The sequence below is a fragment of the Erpetoichthys calabaricus genome, chromosome 3 (assembly GCF_900747795.2).
Source record: "Erpetoichthys calabaricus chromosome 3, fErpCal1.3, whole genome shotgun sequence".
In the NCBI taxonomy this organism is placed as follows: Eukaryota; Metazoa; Chordata; class Cladistia; order Polypteriformes; family Polypteridae; genus Erpetoichthys; species Erpetoichthys calabaricus.
The window spans coordinates 26,655,459-26,678,423 of NC_041396.2; the positions used below are offsets into that span (position 1 = coordinate 26,655,459).

The 22,965-nt window shown below is 40.2% G+C and overlaps 1 protein-coding gene across 1 annotated transcript in view; it reads left to right on the top strand.

The window, feature by feature from the left end:
- Positions 1-22,315, top strand: part of LOC114647841 (potassium voltage-gated channel subfamily A member 3-like) — a 72,373-nt gene extending 50,058 nt beyond the window's left edge. Inside the window, exons 2-3 of the mRNA XM_051924434.1 lie at positions 17,147-17,218; positions 21,239-22,315. The gene's annotated coding sequence lies outside the window, so the exon portion shown is untranslated. The remainder of the gene's footprint in view (positions 1-17,146; positions 17,219-21,238) is intronic.
- The last annotated feature ends 650 nt before the right edge of the window (positions 22,316-22,965 follow it).

Consider the following 22,965-nt stretch of genomic DNA (forward strand, 5'->3'; position numbering starts at 1 on the left):
ATGCAATGGATCAGTGTTATGTACTCAGGGGGTCTGTCTCTGTCACTACCCAAACTGCACCACATAGTGGTTAAGAACTCAAGAGTTCCTAAACACAAAGTCCCAAATAAATACCCACTACAGTGGTAAACCATTAAAGCTGGCTAGTGACAAAGGCAAGCACAGAATCTTTTGAAATAAAGTTATTTTACACAGAACAAGAAGCTCAGTGGAGCACAAAAAGCAAAAAGGAATTACTAGAAAAGGCAAAAGCAATCTAAGGTGAACAGTGTCCAAATCACAAATCCAAAGAATAATTGAAATACAGAGCACAGAGGTCAAAAATCCAGAACAATGCAGAAGAAAAAATCACAAAACAGAAGGATGCACCACTCAAAAAGTGCATTTGAATTAACTGCAAGGAACTGTAGGTTGCCCTCAACTTTACAGAGCTGAGGGCAGAATCTTGTGGTGATGGGCAGGTGGTCCTGCGTCTTGGGAAACAACCCACAAAACACAAAGAACATAACACAGGCATATAGAAAATACACAAAATTAACATTAACAAAAATCAAAGACTCACAAATGAATGAAAAAAGACGTAAAACAAGAATTTGAACCTGAACCCTGGCTGAAATATAACAATAGTGAAGAACATAACATGGTTAATCCAGCAGTGAAGACCCAATGTACAGTGAGTCTATGCAGAACATCAAAGTATTTTCTTTATCCTATCATTAAGATCAGATAATGTGCCCTTCAAATTAAAATCCTGCAAGTTGTGTATCGGCATGCGCAGCTCGGTTTGGGCCGTGTCGTGAAGTGCAATGCTGAGTGAGGTTTTTTTTTAAACTCATGAAAGATGCACACCTGGCTGGAGTGCTGATCAGGTACTGATATCATGAGTGCATGTATACTCCATAAATTATACTCATATGCACAAAGCAGATTGAGCAACGCTGTCAACTGTGAGGTGGAGTACGCTTACAGTATGCATAATTGAAAGCTCTGTCTGTGCAAATTGGGTAGGTAGCGCAGATTGGGTAGGGACATCCCCATCCAACATTGGCTACTACAGCTGTGTGAAGTCATGCTGGCTGTGCAAACAAAGCATTATGGGGTATTGGCGGGAAAAAAAGTATGCCTAACCTGGCCATATGGTGAATTTTCAGGGAAATATTTGGCCAACAGGATTACTGCTGAACCCAGGAAATTCGCTGTGCAAAACGCTTCGGCAAATTTTGCCGATTAACACTTTTTACCAGCTACAAAATCAACATGTTTTGCTAATGTTTCTTTCTTCCTACCAGCAGGATACACATCTTGCTGCTCTCTAACACACAAATTAGTTTGGATATCGAGCATTAAACAAATTTTAGAAGGGATGGGAGTACTTACTTTGTATGCATTGGATCTCACCATATACTGTAGGTGCATTCATCATCAGATTTTCAGCTCATTTCCATCTAACTCTATAACCTTTAAAAACCTGGTCTAGAAGTCTAAAATGCCTGTCTTTTTTTACTGTGCTCTACTAGCTATTTTTTATGAAAAATATTTCACAAATAATTAAAAAAACTCATTAATCCACTTTAATAAAAGGAGCAGCATGGTGGTGCAGTGGTAGTACTGATGGTGACTACGGTGCATGTCCCGTGTCCTTCCTGTGTGGAGTTGCCATGTTCTCCCTGTGTCTTCATGGATTTTACTCTGAGTACTCCGGTTTCCTCCCACAGTCCAAAGACAAGTTAGGTGAATTGGCACCACTAAATTGGCCATAGTGTGTGGCTGAGTGTGTGTGTGGAAGTGTGTGTGTGTGTTTGCCCTCCAAAGGACTGACGCTCTGCCCAGGATTTGTTTTTGCCTTTGTGCCCTGTGCCAGCTGGGATAGGCTCCAGCAGATCCCTATGACCCTATTCAGGATCAAGAGGGTTTGAAAATGTCTTCTTCTTCTTTCGGCTGCTCCCATTAGGGGTTGCCACAGTGGATCATCTTTTTCCATAAGTGTTTGAAAATGACTGACTAACATTAATAAAAGGATAAGCGTCTATGCATCCATCTGGTTGCTTTCATTCAGTAAAGTGCTAATGTTTGTAATGTGCCGTCTATTGGATTGACAAATGCAATGCATTTTTTTACTACAAGTGTTTGTGATGCAGTGGTAACGCTGCTGCCTCGCAATAAGGAGACCTGGGTTCGCTTTCCGGGTCCTCCCTGCGTGGAGTTTGCATGTTCTCCCCATGTCTGCGTGGGTTTCCTCCCAAAGTCCAAAGACATGCAGGTTAGGTGCATTGGCGATTCTAAATTGTCCCTAGTGTGTGCTTGGTGTGTGGGTGTGTGTGTGCCCTGCGGTGGGATAGCACCCTGACCGGGATTTGTTCCTGCTTTGCACCCTGTGTTGGCTGGGATTGGCTCCAGCAGATGCCCTGTGACCTTGTGTTAGGATATAGCGGGTTGGACAATGGCTGACTGACTGAATATTTGTGATGCGCCCACTGTTGGAATGACAAATAGATAGATAGATAGATAGATAGATAGATAGATAGATAGATAGATAGATAGATAGATAGATAGATAGATAGATAGATAGATAGATAGATAGATAGATAGATAGATAGATAGATAGATAGATAGATAGATAGATAGATAGATAGATAGATGCAGTGTATTTTATTACTACATGCATTACAAAATATTATACATTTCAATTGATGGTACACGGCAAACATTAACGCTGAGGTGTACACTGATTATTTAGATTTTATCCTGTCTTAGATAGGTAGCACAGCTAATATACATAATAAATAAATCTACTGTGAAATATGAATGTGTCCTGAAATATTTTTTTGTTGCTTACTATCATAATCAGGGCTAAGTTTTAGGGTCTTATGGCCATTTTCTATAGTAGACGCCATTTTGTGTAACCATCATTAGGGTTGCATTGTGCGTTATTAGGGGTGTGGTCTTCAGGGTCGTGACCTCAAGTTCATCAGCACGATGGGATAAAAAGTCAGCTGTTGCACCAAGCTTTATCTGATTAATCCTTTAAACTCCAAAAGAAGTTCACTCTCTGTTATTGATTTTTGTGCCTTTCCTAGTTTTTGACCTCTTGCCTGAGACTCTTGCCTCTCCTCTGGGTTTCATTTGCTTCGTTTACATTTAATATATTTTGATTTGCCTTTTGCACGCACCTCCCAGTTGGACTCAAAAAATCAGCTTCCTGCTGAGCCAAGACTCTTACTTCTTTATGTATTCATTTAATTATTTCTTAATTTATTTAGTTCAGTGACATCTTATGCAACATAAAATATGCCTTATAATGAAAATGGTCATTTTCAACTGTCAAAGTTGAGCGGGTGGGCTGTAACGAGTATTATGTTTTTATTGCCACTCATTTCCAGCAGGCATGGGTTACTACAGATATGAATGTAAGAAACAGTTACTGCACATTCTTTAATTCAGCAAGCTCTGAGATAGTCATCCTCTCAGGAGTCTGCAGCAAATGTGGGACTCGATGGCTGAAAACGTCTGTCTACTCAACCAGTGACTGGCCAATCAAAAAACACTACTCTGTAGAGGCCACCCTCACAAATCTGATGGGGGGAAAATCATTCATTTCAAAACATACATCATGTGTGCAGTGTCACTGAAATAAGAAATTAACACATTAAACATATTTTTGACACATATAATTATTTATGCATATGCCATTATTATTATTTATTTATTGCCACTTTTCATGATGCATTTATTTATTTACAGTACTGTGCAAAAGTTTTAGGCAGGTGTGAAAAAAGCTGTAAACAAAGAATGCTTTCAGAACTATAAATAATGATTGTTTATTGTTATCAAATTACAAAATGCAAAGTGAGTGAACAAAAGAAAAATCTAAATCAAATCAATATTTGGTGTTACTACCTTTTGCCTTCAAACCAGCATCAATTCTTATAGGTACACTTGCACAAAGTCAGGGATTTTGTAGGATTCTAGTCAGGTGTATGATCAAGCAATTGTACCAAACAGGTGCTAATAATCATCAATGTCACACGTAGGTTGAAACACAGTCATTAACTGAAACAGAAACAGCTGTGTAGGAGGCTTCAAACTGGGTGAGGAACAGCCAAACTCTGCTACCAAGGTGAGGTTGTGGAAGACAGTTTCATGTCATGGCAAGATTGAGCACAGCAACAAGACACAAGGTAGTTCTACTGCATCAGCAAGTGTCTCCCAGACAAGATTTCAAAGCAGACTGGGGTTTCAAGATGTGCTGTTCAAGCTCTTTTGAAGAAGTACAAAGAAACGGGCAACGTTGAGGATTGTAGACGCAGTGGTCGGCCAAGGAAACTTAGTGCAGCAGATGAAAGACACATCAAGCTTATTACCCTTCGAAATCGGAAGATGTCCAGCAGTGCCATCAGCTCAGAACTGGCAGAAACCAGTGGGACCCAGGTACACCCATCTACTGTCCGGAGAAGTCTGGCCAGAAGTGGTCTTCATGGAAGAGTTGCAGCCAAAAAGCCATATCTCCGACGTGGAAACAAGGCCAAGCGACTCAAGTATGCACAGAAACATAGGAACTGGGGTGCAGAAAAATGGCAGCAGGTGCTCTGGACTGATGAGTCAAAATTTGAAATATTTGGCTGTAGCAGAAGGCAGTTTGTTCATCGAAGGGCTGGAGAGTGTCTGCAGGCAACAGTGAAGCATGGTGGAGGTTCCTTGAACGTTTGGGGCTGCATTTCTGCAAATGGAGTTGGAGATTTGGTCAGGATTAATGGTGTTCTCAATGCTGAGAAATACAGGCAGATACTTATCCATCATGCAATACCATCAGGGAGGCGTTTGATTGGCCCAAAATTTATTCTGCAGCAGGACAACGCCCCCAAACATACAGCCAAAGTCAATAAGAACTATCTTCAGCGTAAAGAAGAACAAGAAGTCCTGGAAGTGATGGTATGGCCCCCACAGAGCCCTGATCTCAACATCATCGAGTGTGTCTGGGATTACATGAAGAGACAGAAGGATGTGAGGAAGCCTACATCCACAGAAGATCTGTGGTTAGTTCTCCAAGATGTTTAGAACAACCTACCAGCCGAGTTCCTTCAAAAACTGTGTGCAAGTGTACCTAGAAGAATTGATACTGTTTTGAAGGCAAAGGGTGGTCACACCAAATATTGATTTGATTTAGATTTCTCTTTTGTTCATTCACTGCATTTTGTTGATTGATGAAAATAAATGATTAACACTTCCATTTTTGAAAGCATTCTTTGTTTACAGCATTTTTTCACACCTGCCTAAAACTTTTGCACAGTACTGTATGTCCAAAACATTTTTCCATAATGTGGGTGACCATAGTGTAAGAACTGTAGCTGCGTGGCTGCTGCCTTGAAAGAAGGAGATCTGGGTTCACATGTGCTTTCTACAGGTGCTCTGGTTTCCTTCTACAGTCCAAAGAGCGAACACACACACACACACACACACACACGCACACACACACACACACACACACACACACGCACACACACACCTACACTTTAGGGCCAATTTAGGATTGCCAATTCACTTACCCTGCATGGTTTTGGACTGTAGGAGGAAAATAGACATCCTAAAGTATCTATCTATCTATCTATCTATCTAGAGTAAACCCACACAGACACAGAGATGCAAACTCCATACGGTGAGGACCCGGGACATGAACCCTGGTCTCCTTAATGCAAGGCAGCAGCAATACCGATCTGCCACCATGCTTCCCGACTTCAGAACTGTTCTTAGAAAAAGATATAATTGATGAAGGTACAGTAGTAACTACTCTTAAAAATGGTGGTTCTGTAATGGGTGTTCCCTGAATGGAGATTGCTTGTGTCCACATTGGTTTCCTCCTGGTGCTCCGGTTTTCTCTCACAAGTCAAAGGCATGCAAATTAGATGGTAGATCTTTAAATAGATAAATAAATATATATGTACACACAAACTATAATCTGAACACACACAAGAATGACTAAAAAGAAAACACCTGAGTTGGCAGTCACAGTCACAGTTAAGCATTATGCAGGCTTATCATGTTGGTCTTACTATATTGTTACAAAAATATCTGCCAATGTCCACTAAACAGTTTAATTTTAACAGAATTGGAAACTTGGGGAAAAAATGTTACTTATCTCAAAAAAAACAAGATTGCCATTAAAATGCATTCTTGATAAACAACACTTATGTTAATACAAATGTATTAAACTTTATTATTAATAATAAAAATTCTTTACATTTATATAGCACTTTCTCACTACTCAACGCACTTTTCATAGTGTTGTGGAGAGCCACCTCAACCACCACCAATGTGTAGCATCCTCCTGGTTGATGTGACGGCGGCCATTTTTGCGCCAGTATGCTCGCCACACGTTAGCTATTAGGTGGTGAGGAGGTGACAGATAGTTAGCCAATTCAAAACAGGGGATGATTAGGGGGCCAGAATAACTAAGCCACGGAGGACAATTTAGCCAGGACATCAGGATACACCATCCACTTTTTTGAAAGACACCCAGAAAGACCTTTAATGACCACAGAGAGTCAGGACCTCGGTTTTACATCTCATCCAAAGGACAGCATCATTTTTACAGCACAGTGTCCCTGTCACTGCACTGGGATCTACACACAGACCACAAGGTAAGCGCCCCCTGCTGGCCTCACCAACACTTCTTCCAGCAGCAACCCAAGCTTTTCTTAGATGGTCTCCCATTCAAATGCTGCCCAGGCTTGAACATGCTTAGCTTCAGGTGGATGCCCTGTTCTGAAATACATGTGGTAAGGCTGCTGACATTAATAACTGTATTAATAAATGTAATATAACTGATAAACAATTTTAGTTAAATGTTACTATAATTTCCTAAACAAAGAATGCATATATTCTTTGTACTGTATTGCAACATTATTTCCACAGTATTTGGAAGTCTTTTAATGTGATCCAGGGTGACTCCAAGTATGGAAATAAACTAATTAAACTGTAGGAAATGGAGCTTTAATTTAGTCCACATCAACCCAATGTAAAGTAATGAAGAAAATAAGAAAGGGAAACAGCACTATAACAAATGTATGAACTTGCAGCTGAAGAAAATAAAGAAACAAGAATGTTCAGTGTAAAGAGAACCTCTGAGTAGCTGAGTGCAGTGCACCCTGGGATTCAGAAGATCACCTGTGAAGGGGTCATGTAGCTCGTCAGATGTAAGACCAAGCATCACTCATAGTCAACAATTACAGAAACTCTGAACCACACAACGAAAAAAATTATGGGATAGCCCTTATCTCGTATATATGTGAACTCCTCTCATATGTTTGGAGTACTTTTACATATGTACAAGATGTTCATGTACGTCTGACATGTTTTCATGTACGTATGACATACTTTTATGTATGAGATAAAGTTTCATTAAAAAAAATTACAAAGTGCACTTCGGATATCTTGTACGTACGTGAAAAAAATCTCGTACATACGTGAAAGTATCCCATTTATATGTGAAAACATGTCATATGTAAGCAAACTTATCCAGTACGTATGTGAAAACATCTCGTATATACATAAAAGTATCCCGTACATATGGGGTAGGAGTTATCCCATATTTTCTTCATGGTGAGGTTCAGAGCTTAATGGGAATTTACCGTTAATGGGAGTAAGACTGTTGGATTGTGTAAAAACGTTTGTAAGAAACGGTTTGTAATGATTTACAAAATGGCACCCTGACCTCCCCACCACCCACTTCCAATTTTACCACCCTAGGTCCAGTTCCCCTAAACAATAGAGCTGGCCTTGCAAGCAGAGAAAACATGGAGGCAAATGCCACTGAATACTGCTAAGCTGCAGTGCCCTGAGTGTCTAACCTACTAGCGAGCTCATTAGTAACTAACAAGAATTTCTGGCAAAACAGAATGAAAATCATGATGATAATAATAAAAAATGTACGAACCAAGAAAAAAAAAGAAAACACCAAATTGACCCCATGTAACATAAATAAGTGCTTGCTGCATTCTAATATAAATGAAGCAAACACAGCTTTGTAATCTCCAGACTGACACAAAATTATTAAAACTAGTAAATACCAGCTTGTTGAATTAACGTGGGCATCCAATTAAAAAATGTGTTTTTGGAGAAAAACTCTGCATCCCCAGTGGGCCCCCATGAATTGAACATGTGATCCACTGACTTATCCAGCAGACCCTAATGATAAAATGCCCCCCAGTTAATATGCTGTAAGTTTATGGCAAGTTCAGTGTGAAATGTGATGATTTGAAAGTAATGTAGCCACGTTACTCTGTCGACGTACAGTTTGACATACTGCACTGAGTTTAAATAAGGTGCAAACTCCACTCTTTTTAAGGTCTTAGTATTGTATGGCTATAATATGCTGCTTGACTTGAGCATTAGAAGGATTCATTTATTACAACCGCATACATGTTGTTGATTAACACCATTGTTTAGTTCATTAACACTTACCAATTAAGTTCTGCAAGCTCCTTATTGTGTACTACTACCTCTAGAAACTGCATGCACATTCAATGTAAAATCCTACACATACATTCTTGAAAAATGACCCAGCATTGTTTCATTCTGGTTCAGCCTGTGGACCACCATGGTTGGAAAATCTCTTTGAATACATAGTGTTGAAGCAGATTAGGCAGCATGGGCACCCTCAGCCCCAAAGAAGGCAGTCGAAGTCTCAGGACAGGCAGCAGAATCAATCTTTATTATGTGAGGCACACACAGTCCCAGTTTAGATGAACCGAGCAATTAGCGAATATGGCGATCTTGTATTTTATTGCAATTCTTATGAAAAGTTTCACCTCAATCAATTTCACTCAACACCCCTATCTGACTCCAATTTCCCATGGCCTTGGTTCTACCACTCATTAATTCCACCATTGTTTCCTAGCTTAATGAACATGGCACTCCATCTTATCCTTCAAGGCCGTTTGGCAGCCTTCCTCCCTTCCTAGGTGCCGTCTAGTTCCTGCCACCATTATTTGCAGCTTTCAGCCCTTGCTCACCACCCGCAGAAGAGGCTGAGGCTGCTTGTTAGCCTCTCTTTGGATACTTGACCTTGAGTCATAAAATATTGTTAGTTTCTAGCTTGCTAAGAAAAATTAAAAATATACAGCCACAACCCTTAGTATACTAACGTGCATTAGGATATACTGTGTATTTTCATACATGCTTATGATTCTCTTTGAATATATGCAAATTATCAACATTAAAAATATACTATTCTATAACAGGGCGGCACCGTGGCGCAGTGGGTAGCGCTGCTGCCTCGCAGTTGGGAGATCTGGGGACCTGGGTTCGATTCCCGGGTCCTCCCTGCGTGGAGTTTGCATGTTCTCCCCGTGTCTGCGTGGGTTTCCTCCGGGCGCTTCGGTTTCCTCCCACAGTCCAAAGACATGCAGGTTAGGTGGATTGGTGATTCTAAATTGGGCTTGGTGTGTGGATGTGTTTGTGTGTGTCCTGCAGTGGGTTGGCACCCTGCCCAGGATTGTTTCCTGCCTTGTGCCCTGTGTTGGCTGGGATTGGCTCCAGCAGACCCCCGTGACCCTGTGTTCGGATTCAGCGGGTTGGAAAATGGATGGATGGATATTCTATAACAGTACCTATAAAAAGTATTCACCTCCTTGGAAGTTCCCACCTTTTATTGTTATACAGCATTGAATCATAGTGGATTTAATTGGGCTTTTTAAGTACCATGTACAATGAAATGCTTACTTGTATATATCCTCGCAGACGGAAAACATGAAAACAGCAATAGGCATGAACACCATTAACAAGAGTTAAGTCGTATCTCCTTGAGCCTGTTTATGTGTGACATGTGAGAGAACTTGTGTCGCAGTAAACAGCCACCATAGACAGAGCCAGGTTGCCGTGAGCTTTGCTGACACATCTCAGTTACCTACTATAGTGATGCCATCTAGTGGAGAGACCTGACATTTTTTTTAGTGGCAACAGTTTACGGAAAATAGTGTTATACTGTACATAGACAGTCCATAGTTATGTTGTTGCAAGATATAAAGCTGCCAATGTTTTGAAACAACTAGACTTGTTGCAAGATGAATATTTTGATGATAATGCCCGTGATTTAGATAGTGACAATCAATTGGATGATGTAGTACCTGTAGGCTCTGGTGCTGATGGAAGTCCTGACTGTCAGTACAGCACTACATGGACATTCTGCAACCCATTGAGAACAAACAGTCACCAACTACTGAATGTGTTGTGTGCAACAAGTGTGGACAGCACAAAGAAACGTGTTATATTTATGGCACACGTGCTACTAAGCCTGCACACAGTGAGGTGCCATGCTTCTAGGACTGTTATTCAGATTGAGACTTTTAGACAAGCTGCTGGTGACAATAAAATGATTAATGGTTTATTTAAATTTTCTATAAAGCTACTGTTGCTAATCAAACAGCTCCTTTCTAATACATTACTTTACATTTTTAGTAGTTTTAATAGAATTAATTATTTATGATATCTGCATAGGCCAATACTGCAGTTCAGCAGTCCAGCAGTTAATGTGTTAAGTAAAAAAATGCAAGTGGCAAGTGACACAATATGATGTTTGTGCCAAGACCGTTCATGTGTCTTGTCGACTCTGGGTAGAAATCATTGATGAACCTGGAGGTCCATGTCCATCCAGAGGGAAGGAGGATAAAAAGTGTTAATGCAGGGTGGTCTTGCCTGGTGCAATTCATTTTCCTGAGACAGTGAGTGGTGTAGATGTCATCGATGACACACTCTATAGCTCTACTGTCCTGAGCTGAGCAGCTGCCATTCCAGGATGTAATGCCAACTGCAAGGATGGACGCAACAGCACAACTGTAGAAGCTGCTCAAGGTGGTAGGTGACATCCAGGCATTCCTCAGACACCTGAGGAAGTAGAGGAGTTGGGCTTCCTTCACCACAGCTGCAGTGTGACATGACCATTTAAGGTCATCAATGAGGGTGTCCCCGAGGAACCTAAAGTTGCTGACCCACTCTACGGTATCTCCTTTGATGTAAATGGAGGTATATTCTGTCACCTGCTTTCAGAAGTCCATGATAAGCTCCTTAGTTATGCCAACATTGAAGGGCAAGGTTGTTGTCTTGGCACTGTTGTCCTCACTGATCAAACCGATGATGGTGGTGTCATCAGCTGACATGAGGATGGTATTGGATGGATAAACAGAAAAAGACTCTTAATGTCAAAGTGAACATACAAAACACAAAATAAGTGATCACATACACCTTTGGAAGCCATGACAGCCTTATGTTTGTGCACAGATCTCTCTCTCTCACTACCAGCTTTGCACATCTGCACACATCTGTATGTTTTTCCCACTCTTCTTTGTAAACCTGCTCAAGTCATGCAGTGAATGAGATTGAACAGCCTTTTTCCAGTCCAGCCACAAATTTAAAATTGGATGAAGATCTGAACTCGGACTCGGCCCCCTCCAGGACATGAAGCCACTCCTGTGTAGTTTTGGTTTTATGCTTAGAGCTGTTCTCTCCCTGGAAAACAAATCTTCTCCCACGGTTCAGATTTCTTGCGAATTGTATCAGTTTTTTTTCTCCAGGATTTTTCTGCATTCATTTCATCTTCACAAGCCTTCCAGGGCCTGGCGCAGAGAAGCATTCCCACAGTCTGGTGCTGCCATCATCAGGCTTGATACTGGGGCTGGTGTGCTTTTGATCATGTGCAGTGTTCAAACATGGCGTTTTGTATGATGGCCAAAAAGCCCAATTTTGGTCTCATCAGACCATAGAATTGTGTTCCTGTTGACTTCAGAGTCTCCAATGTACCTTCTGCTAAACTCCAGCCGATATGTCATGTGCATTTTGTTTTAACAGTAACATTCTCTTTCCCACTTTCCCCTAAAGCTGTGACTGGTGAAGTACCCGGGCAACAGTTGTTAAGGGTAAATTTCGGACAAACATTAGGAAGTTTTTCTTTATACAAAGAGCGATAGACACTTGGAATATGCTACCAAGTAGTGTGGTAGACAGTAAGACTTTAGGGACTTTCAAAATTCGAAGAAATAAATGGATAGGACTGGTGAGCTTCATTTGGCTGAATGGCCTGTTCTTGTCTAGAGTGGGTGGAGTGGTGGCTCTGAGGCTAAGGATCTGTGCTGGTATCCAGAAGGTTGCCGGTTCAAATCCCCATCACTGCCAAAAGAGATCCTACTCTGCTGGGCCCTTGAGCAAGACCCTTAACCTGTAATTGCTCCAGGGGTGCTGTACAATGGCTGACCCTGCGCTCTGACCCCAAGGGGTATGCGAAAACTAACACATTCCTAATACTAGAAATTCCATTCTTCCATTTTCCAACCCGCTGAATCCGAACACAGGGTCACGGGGGTCTGCTGGAGCCAATCCCAGCCAACACAGGGCACAAGGCAGGGACCAATCCCGGGCAGGGTGCCAACCCACCGGAGGACACACACAAACACACCCACACACCAAGCACACACTAGGGCCAATTTAGAATCGCCAATCCACCTAACCTGCATGTCTTTGGAATGTGGGAGGAAACCCACGCAGACACGGGGAGAACATGCAAACTCCATGCAGGGAGGACCCGGGAATCGAACCCAGGTCCCCAGATCGCCCAACTGCGAGGCATCAGCACTACCCACTGCGCCACCGTGCCACCAATACTAGAAATTGTATAAGGCAAAATAAAGAACAAAAAAAAAAAAAGAGTTCTAATGTTCTGCACAGTCTCTCCAATCTAACCTTCTGTAGTTTGTAACTCCTTCCTAGTCCTCTTTGGTATCTTAGTGTCCTCACTCATTCGTCTTTTTCTTGTGCTACCACTCAGTTTTTATAGACAGATTTACAGCTCTGCCATACTCTTTCCAATTTTTAATGGCTGATTTAACTGGATTCCAAGGTATATTCAGTGACTTGGATATTTTCTCACCTCCATCCCCTGACTTGTTGCTTTTTACTGTGTTGCTTGGACTGTTCTTTTTGTCTTCATTGTGCCACCATAACTGACAAACCTCAAGTTATCCCTTCCACCTACGAGTGCAATTAGAATACAATCAATGGAAACCCCAGACAGGCGGCCTCCACTGAACTAATTCTGTGATTTCTAAAGCTAGTTGGCTGTGCCAGTGATGAACTTGGGGTGTTATATTAATGGGGGTGAGTACTTATGCAATCAGCTGTTTTGTGTTTGTATTATATATATATATATATATTTGAGACCACTTTGCAGTGATCTGTTCTCACTTTGACATTAGAAGGTTTATTTTCTGTTGATCAATGTCAAAAAGCCAAATGAATTCCATTGTGATTCAGTGTTGCTTCATAATAAAAAGGGAAAACTCCCGAAGGTGTGAATACATTTTATAGGCACCATATGTATAAACCAAGTTCCCTTCACCTGAGCGCTCCACTGGGCTCCATGGGACACCACCTCAGGTCTTCACCTCACATGAATTTCAGATGCAGCCATCTAAGCAGTTCAAACTCTGTCAGCACAGGAAACTTATGGGGTATTCTGACTGCAGGTGTGTGTCTTCTTCATGGCCTGGTTATTCCATTTGACCCTGGTATACAGTGTGGGTCACTTTGGACCTTTGTGATAAACCACACTACACACTTCCAGTCTCTCGATCATTTGGCTCAAACCACTAGAACGCTGTTTCTTTTTTTTGTCAGGTCAATCTTTCGATGTTCACCCCACCACGTGATATGATCTTTGGGGACCTGAGTACTGCTGTCTCACAGGTTTAGAAGGCTGAGGTCAAGTCTCAGACCAGAACACTGTCTATGTAGAGTTTGTAAGTTCCCTCTACATCTGTGTGGGTTATTTCGCACATTGCAAAAATTACAGTTCTTAAAGTACCTCTTATAGTATTAAAATAATCCTTAAAAGTGTATTCATGGAGATATTTTTTCATATATACCCTGTGACAAACAAAGAGAAAAATCATAAAGTGTTGGGGTACCTGACAGTGATCCCCATATAGTTGAATTGAAAGAATAAAGCGGTTTTCACAAAAAGAACACAATGATGTCTAACAATGAAGGAACTTGTGGAGCCATTTAAAAGGCAGGTGAGGCGGGCTCAGGGAAGCGAAACCCAGAAGTGACGTCTTTTGTCATCCAATCATCGAATCTGTAGAAAAATGAGAGGAGAAGCATTAGGTGACAGTGTCAACTGTCACCTTGGGGTGAAATAACCATTAGACGAGCCCTGGAGTTGTCTCCCAAGCACACGTGTGTGACAACACTTTAAGTGTACATTTTATGCTGGTGATGTTTCTATACAGGTGCTCAAGCTACCCAGAAGGACAATCTCCACCTGTAAATGGACTTTCTGGGGTGTTTGTGCCAGAGTGTGTTTGCCTTTTGATGGACTTGTACCAAAACAGGGATATCTCCTGCACTGCACCACATACTACAGAGAGATTAGGCACTGCCTAATATGACCTTCAACTAGGATAGGGAGATCTGAAAATGGACACATGGATGGATAGGTTTGGACAAAATGTGCTGCATAAAATAACTGTTTGAATAAGTGAAAGTCATTTTTCATTTTTTAGCACTAATTCATCATAGTAATAAAACACTAATAATAATAATTATAATTCTATTTATATAGCACCTTTCATAGGCAAAGTCACACTCAGTAACTTCACTTAACATTCTCAGACCCACCTTAATCCAATTTTGAGTCATGAGAGAAACAGAGCCTGTCCTAGAAGCATGGGGTGCAAAGCAGGGATCAGCCCTAGAAAGGAGTCGTCAGTCCATCTGAGGGCACAGTCATACACCAGCCCAAATGGTCAGCTACAATTGTCAGTCAGGGGTCTTTGGGGGAAAAAAACACCTGGGGGACAAGCCACACTGACACAGGGAGAACATGCAAACTACATGTAGATAACAAGCAGCTAAAGGGATTTGAGCTCAGTATGGTGGACTGATTTATCAGCACTGTGTGCCAACTTCTGTGCCACCCTTACCATCTGCAAAGTCCCTGTAGATAGATAGATAGATAGATAGATAGATAGATAGATAGATAGATAGATAGATAGATAGATAGATAGATAGATAGATAGATAGATAGATAGATAGATAGAATTAACTTTATTTGTCCCAGGGGAAATTTGGCTTTTTACAGAGCATTTTAATAAACTGATAAATACAGATAAGCTGCTTACTGCCATGTTGAAAATTAAATTAGTCAATAATTTTTTTCTCAACCATAACACACCAAACATGTGGAGTCATTTAAAAGGCAGGTGAGGCGGGCACAGGAGAGAAAAATTAGGAGGGAAAAAATTAGGAGGAAAATTTAGCTAAAATGGTAGAGCGCTCACTTAGCATGCGAGAGGTAGCGGGATCGTTGCCCACATTCTCTAGCCACTTTCCTATTAGGGCAGAGTGGTGGCTCTGAGGCTAAGGATCTGTGCTGGTATCCCGAAGGTTGCCGGTTCGTATCCCCGTCACTGCCAAAAGAGATCCTAGGCTGCTGGGCCCTTAAACAAGGCCCTTAACCTTCAATTGCTCCAGGGGTGCTGTACAATGGCTGATCCTGTGCTCTGACCCCAAGGGGTATGTGAAAACCAACAAATTCCTAATACAAGAAATTGTATAAGGCGAAATTAAGAACAAAAAAAAAAATTCTTAATTCTTATTTGGTAGATACTGCCTCCTCTTTAATCTGTGACAGTCCATCACACTTTGTGAATTTCCCCTTGGGATTAATAAAGTATCTATCTATCTATCTATCTATCTATCTATCTATCTATCTATCTATCTATCTATCTATCTATCTATCTATCTATCTATCTATCTATCTATTATACAGTGCCTTTCATATCTATCTATCTATCTATCTATCTATCTATCTATCTATCTATCTATCTATCTATCTATCTATCTATCTATCTATCTATCTATCTATCTATCTATCTATCTATTATACAGTGCCTTTCATATCTATCTATCTATCTATCTATCTATCTATCTATCTATCTATCTATCTATCTATCTATCTATCTATCTATCTATCTATTATACATTGCCTTTCATATCTATCTATCTATCTATCTATCTATCTATCTATCTATCTATCTATCTATCTATCTATCTATCTATCTATCTATCTATCTATCTATCTATTATACAGTGCCTTTCATGTCTATCTATCTATCTATCTATCTATCTATCTATCTATCTATCTATCTATCTATCTATCTATCTATCTATTATACAGTGCCTTTCATATCTATCTATCTATCTATCTATCTATCTATCTATCTATCTATCTATCTATCTATCTATCTATCTATCTATCTATTATACAGTGCCTTTCATATCTATCTATCTATCTATCTATCTATCTATCTATCTATCTATCTATCTATCTATCTATCTATCTATCTATCTATCTATCTATCTATCTATTATACAGTGCCTTTCATATCTATCTATCTATCTATCTATCTATCTATCTATCTATCTATCTATCTATCTATCTATCTATCTATCTATCTATCTATCTATCTATCTATCTCGAGTACTCGCAGCAGGAGCTGGCATTGCCTGGGTAAGCCATTTTAAGGCAGATCTACCTGGCTTTTATTTGGCAGAAGTCTTTTTATTATTCCCTGAAATAAATTAAATAATTTCAACACTTGGGAAACGACACTGTCCTTAAAACTGACTGTAGCTAAAAGAAACAAAGGTACTCCCAGGATCAAAATGTGGGGTCCTAAAGTTCACTGCTGCCTCTTCCTGGCGAAGTGGGATATGTGTTCAATCTTTTCTTGAGATTGGACCAAAGATATGGAATTGTATAAAGAAAACACACACACATATATATTGAGCTGTCTATACAAAATTCAATTCTTTATTTCATCGTGTCTTCTTCCTTTTAGGAAAAGTGTGCTTTTGTATGGTTACAGTTTATTATGTGAATGTCCACTAGATGGCAGCACACACACTCTTATTTTTTTTTACCCACCAGTACTTCTCAGCACACTGCAGAGCAGAGGAAGAAAAACATGCAAGCCATAACTACTCTTGCTTTATGCAAATTGTATCCTTTGTATAATTGTATTATGTTGACTGTAAGTTTTTTAATGTGTCTTTTACTTACTTATAAGATAACTAATCTAATCTTTTTTTTTTCTTGAAGCATGAGATCTGATTTTGAGCCCAACATTTATGCAATCAACACTTTGTTCAGTGAGAAATCCTACTGATAGAGGTAATCTATTTTTCTTTCAAAATGAATTCTGAAAATGGTTGGCAGCTCTCATTTGCACACTCGTCTATCTTGATGACTTCCTTAGAGATCTCAAATACCTTTTTGAGTATATTAATTATTTAGCACTAAGTTGGACCTTCCAGATATCTTCAGAGGCAGTTAGACTACAATGAACTGAAACCCAAGACAGGAGATTTCCATTGAACTAATTCTGTGACTTCTGTGGCTGCACCAGTGATGATTTAGGGGTGTTGTATTAAAGGGGGTGAACGCTTATGTGATCCATTAGTTTGTGTTTATAGGAATTACTTATGAGCGCTCTGAAATCACTTCAGTTTTTTTTTATTTGTCAGGAAGCTCTTGACTCACCAGTATAACAAAACGCTAACATCTGTTATACCATTCAACTTGTCTTGATGTGTAGTTATGCCCCCTGTTTTTGGCCCTCTAGACCTAAGAAATCTTCATTATTAGGAAATTTTTGGACCATATTTTGTGCTCAAAATTGCACCTTTATAATAAAGAGTACACCAATATGAGTATTCAGCACAAATAATCAGAAGGACTTGAAACTGCACACACCTTATCAACCAACCCCAGGGATTCACCTCCTAATGGGATATGGGGGGTTACTCCGTTCACAGACCTGAAAAATGGAGATCAGTAAATAGGCATGATAAATGATATCTTATGCTATTTAGTGGTTGGTGATCACAAGTAGGATATTTCTGATATTTGATTATTTACCGGTGGTCCTAGCCCTCTAAGAACCACTCCCAGAAGGTTAAATATGATAAACTGCAAACATAAGAACAATGTGCCAGCAGCCATACATATCAGCACTTCAGAACAGAACATCCACCTGAAGCTAAGCATGTTCAGGCCCGCCAGTCCTTGGAATGGAAACCAACCAGGAAAATCTAGGGTTGCTGCTGGAAAAGCTGTTGGCAAGGCCAGCAGGGGGCACTTACCCTGTGGTCTGTGTGTGGAACCCAATGCCCTAGTGCAGTGACAGGGACACTGTGTTCTAAATATGGTGCTATCCTATGGAGGAGATGTAAAATCAAAGTCCTGACTCTGCATGGCTAAATTGCCCATCCCGGTCAAATCCATTCCGGCACCCAAATTATCCCCTGTCTCTAAGTGGCTTTCTCTCTCCCCACTTCACCACCTAATAGTGAATGTGTGGTGAGCATACTGGTGCAAGAATGGCTGCCGTTGCATAAGTGGGTGCTACACATTGGTGGTGGGTGACGTGGCTTCCCTCTTTCTATGTAAAGTGTTTTGAGTAGTGTGAGAAGTGCCATATAAATATAATTAATTATTATTACTATTTAACCCCAACATAGTGATTTTCTAAGAAACCTGACTTGAAAGCTATAATATTACAAAAGCAGCTTTAGACTCTTTTACAAAAGAGTTTGTGTAACTGAAGATATCCTTAGTTAACTTGGTATTTACTAATGTACGAGTGTGGTACTGACGTACAGTGCCCTCCATAACATTTGGGACAATGACAAATTTTTTTCCTTCATTTATCCCTCTGCTCCACAGTTTAAAATTATAAATTGAACAATTCAGACATCGTGATTTAAGTGCACATTGCAGATTTCCTTTTTAGGGGATTTGCACACATTTCGATAACACAACACTTTTTCTATGTGGTCCCCGCATTTCAGAATACCATAATGTTTGGGACACAGCAATGGCAGTTCTATTAAAGCTGTCATATTTAGCACTTTGCCGCATATCCCTTACATGCAATGACTTCTTGAAGTCTGTGATTCACAGACATCACCTGGTGCTGAGTGTCTTCTCTGGTGATGCTCTGCCAGGCCTCTAATGCAGCCCTCTTTACCTCCTGCTTGTTTCGGGGACTTCTCCATGCAAATTTTCTCTTCAGCATATGGAAGGCCTGCTCAGTTGGATTGAAATCTGATGACCAGCTTGGCCATTCAAGAATTGACAATTTTTTAGCTTTGAAAAACTACTGTGTTGCCTCAGCAGTGTGTTTGGATCATTATCTTGTTGTAGGATGAAGTGCCGTCCAATGAGTTTGGAGGCATTGACTGGAACTTCAGCAGATCAGATGTTTCTCTACACCTCAGAATTCATTGTGCCACTGCAGTCAGCAGTTCCATTATCAATGAAGAGAAGTGTGACAGGACCTGTGGCAGCCATACATGCCTAAGCCATAACACCCCCAGTATCATGTTTAAGAGGTAGTCTGCTTTGGATGTTGGGCACTTCCTTTTTCATCACCACACTTTGCTCTTGCCATCACTCTGATTCAGGTTCATCTTTGCCTCTTCTGTCCACAAGACCTTTTTCCAGAATTCTGCAGGCTCTTTTAAGTCCTTTTTCACAAACTGTAATTTGCCCGTCCTGTTATTGTGGCTAGCTAGTGGTCTGCACCTTGCAGTGTGGCCTCTGTATTTTAATTCATGAAGTCTTCTGCTGATAGTCATCTCTGACACACACACATCAGCCTCCTGAAGTCTGTTTCTGACCTGTCGGATAGGTGTTTGGGGCTATTTCTCTGCCATAGTGAGGATTCTTCTCTCCTCCGCAGTGGAGGTCTTCTTTGACTTTCCAGTCCCTTTGCAATTACTGAGCTCACCAGTGAGATCTTTCTTCATAATGATATTCAAGACCATTGATTCAGGTCATCCTAACATTTTACCGATATCTCAGATGGTTTTCTCTTGTTTCTTTGCCTTTCATTGGCACAGCTCTTGTCCTCATGCTGAACAATGGCAGCTACAGACCCCAAAGGGTAGAAGCAGGCCGAGGTATCTTATGAAGTCATGAAACCCACCTGAGGAATGAAAGACACCTGTGATGCCAATTGTCCCAAACATTATGGTGCCCTGGGGGGACCCCTGTATAAAAAGTGTTGTCATTTCTACATGATGTGACCAAAATGTATGCAAATCCCCTTAAATGAAAGTCTGCCATGTGCACTTTAATCACGCCTGAATTGTTTGATTTGTAATTTTAAACTGGAGAGCAGAGGGGGAATCAATGAGAAGTGTGTCTTTGTCCCAAATATTATAGAGGGCACGGTATGTGTATTGACCAAGTGAAAAACATGAAAGCAATGCAGGAGTAAAACTTGAGAACAGCCCTAATATTACTCAGTACTGCGGTTATTTCAATTACAAACAGACTTTTTCAATATTGAACTCATGTTTTCAAAACCTTTCACATATTTATCATGACAGCAGTCTTGGTGGGCTAAACTGGGGATCACTTCTCATGGCTTTCACACATTAAAATCCACCACCAACATAACCTTATTTGTTTTGAGGCCATTTTGCACAGGCGCACATACTGTTTTCAAAATTGTTAATAGCACGTTCAAAAGTAAATTACTGTCTGCGTGTCCAGACCCTCAGCGCAATCTAATTGGTCAGTGTGGTTTTGGTGTGATTGGTCAGTTTGGCTTGCTGATGTGACTAAAGAGAAAGTGTGAATGTGAAAGGGGTAGAAGCCAGCCAATGTATCTTATGAAGATATGAAACCCACCTGAGTAATCACAGACACCTGTGACGCCAACTGTCCCAAACATTATGGTGCTCTAAAATGGGGTAGACCATATATAAAAAGTGTTGTCATTTCTACATGCCATGACCGAAATGTATGCAAATCCCATTAAGTGAAAGTCTGAATTGTTTGATTTGTAATTTTAAACTGTGGAGGTAAATCAAGGAAAAATGTGTCTTTGTTCAAAACATCATGGAGGGCACTGTAATAATGTATTCTTTTTCAATTACTGAAGAGTAAACGTCAGTGAATAATTTTAATATGTACAAGTGCTACGATAAATCAGGTAGACCATGAGCAGCATATTACTTTTTTATGCTAAAATCCTCCAAACCAATAAAATCCCAAATTTATTGTTACCTGGAGAGCAACCTTTTCCCTCCGCTACAAACACAACTCTATTACAGGCTCTGTTGATTCATTTGGTTTTGACATTCTTTGAATTTCTAATCTTGATTTCATTTGTTTTCACAGGTTTTGGAAAGGGGTAGATGTAATGTTGAACCACCTGGCTTTCAACGTCATGCTCTATTGCAGACATTTACCCCCCTGTCACCATTCTAAAAAAAATAATAACTTCTTCCAACTTGGCAGCTGGAGAAAAGCAGGATACATCCTAGATAATATCAGCCGTGGCAGCACATCTCATGGTGCCTGTTATAGACATTGAGAAGTGAAACCGGCCACCACCACACTAAAACTGTTGAGCCTATGAGAACTTGAGAGCCAACATCACTGGAACAATGACAAGAGATGCTGTGGTGTTGGGTGTCACATCAGCACCACTCTGTCAGTCTTTGCAGGTCTGAACTTGTGAAAGCTCTTTAGCGCTCTTTGAAGGATGACAAAGTTCATTAGGCACAGGGCCTTCATCTATGGTTGTAACTGCAACACTTCCTGATCAAATATGTACCAAATGTGAATATTTTTGGTTAAATGTATTTATTTGTTTAGAATTGTATGTATGTATGTATTTATTATTTACTTTATAATTGTTTGTATGTAAGTATTTATTTATTTATTTTGTGTTTATTTATTTCATTCATTCTTTTCTAATTTTCTCTTTTCTTTTTGAGAAGCTGGAATGATGCATTGGCTACCAGTCTTCTCACTCGACTAACAGCGGGGTATTTGAGCAAAAGCCGCATTTTGAGCATATCTGTAATATACCATGACTGTTCTGTACAGAATCAAAGTACTCTTTGAGTTGTGCATCCTCTGAAGAGGCCTACTGGGACAAAGCAATAGCCCTAACCCAGTAGCCAAGCTCTGCTGTAAATGTAGACAGAAAATATGCCGAGAACCTCAAGCTAAGAAGAAAAAAAAAAAGGGTTGCCTTCTGTAAATCTTTGTCATGCATTCATTCATCCTGATTATTTTATATCTATTTTCTATTGTTGAAGATATAAGATTTTATTGTTAAACTCCAAACAGGTTGGAGTTCTGATTGGAAGCTTTATTTTTTATTTATTTTTTTTTAAAGGGACGCTAGGGAAAGTGTGAATAATGAAAATACATTCAGATCACTAAAGATGCCTTTTGCCAAATATCCATGAGTCTTTTTGTTCTTTTTTGCTTGCCATCCATCTGGTTTCTATAGTGCCTACATGCACACATTTTGATACCCAAATCATTTACTTTACTGAGGCAAGGCAGGAGCCAGCCATGGATGTGATGCCAGTCTATTGCTGAGAACTTTCATACACAACAGACAGCAATGTTAGCTTTTTAGGCTTCTTCTTGATTGTGCCAAGTACTCCTTGTCTTCTGCAGCTTGTCAAATGGAGTGTGGCTAAACATGGGGTCAGTTACATGTTTAACTCTGCCCAAAATCCACTGGCATCACACCCCATTTCGCATGCTGGTAGTGACAGTTCTCAGGCTTCAGTGACTGTAAGTGCAATTCACCTGTGTAAGACGCAGACACAAAAAAGTTTTGGGGTATATCTGGGACCCCCTGTAATGAAATTAAATCAAAAAAATTATGATCTTTTCACAAATATATTGTTAATGTCTTTTTATGTATTGTTCAAATGTATGACTGACTCAAAGATGGTCGAACTTCCGGTCATATAGGTTGCTATAACAGGGCACCATACGTGCATGCATTTGATATGTTGGGATGTTGGGAAGAAAACGAATGCATACAGAACCAAAGAAAATGTCTTTCAGATGGGAGTACGGAATTAGATAGAGGTGTT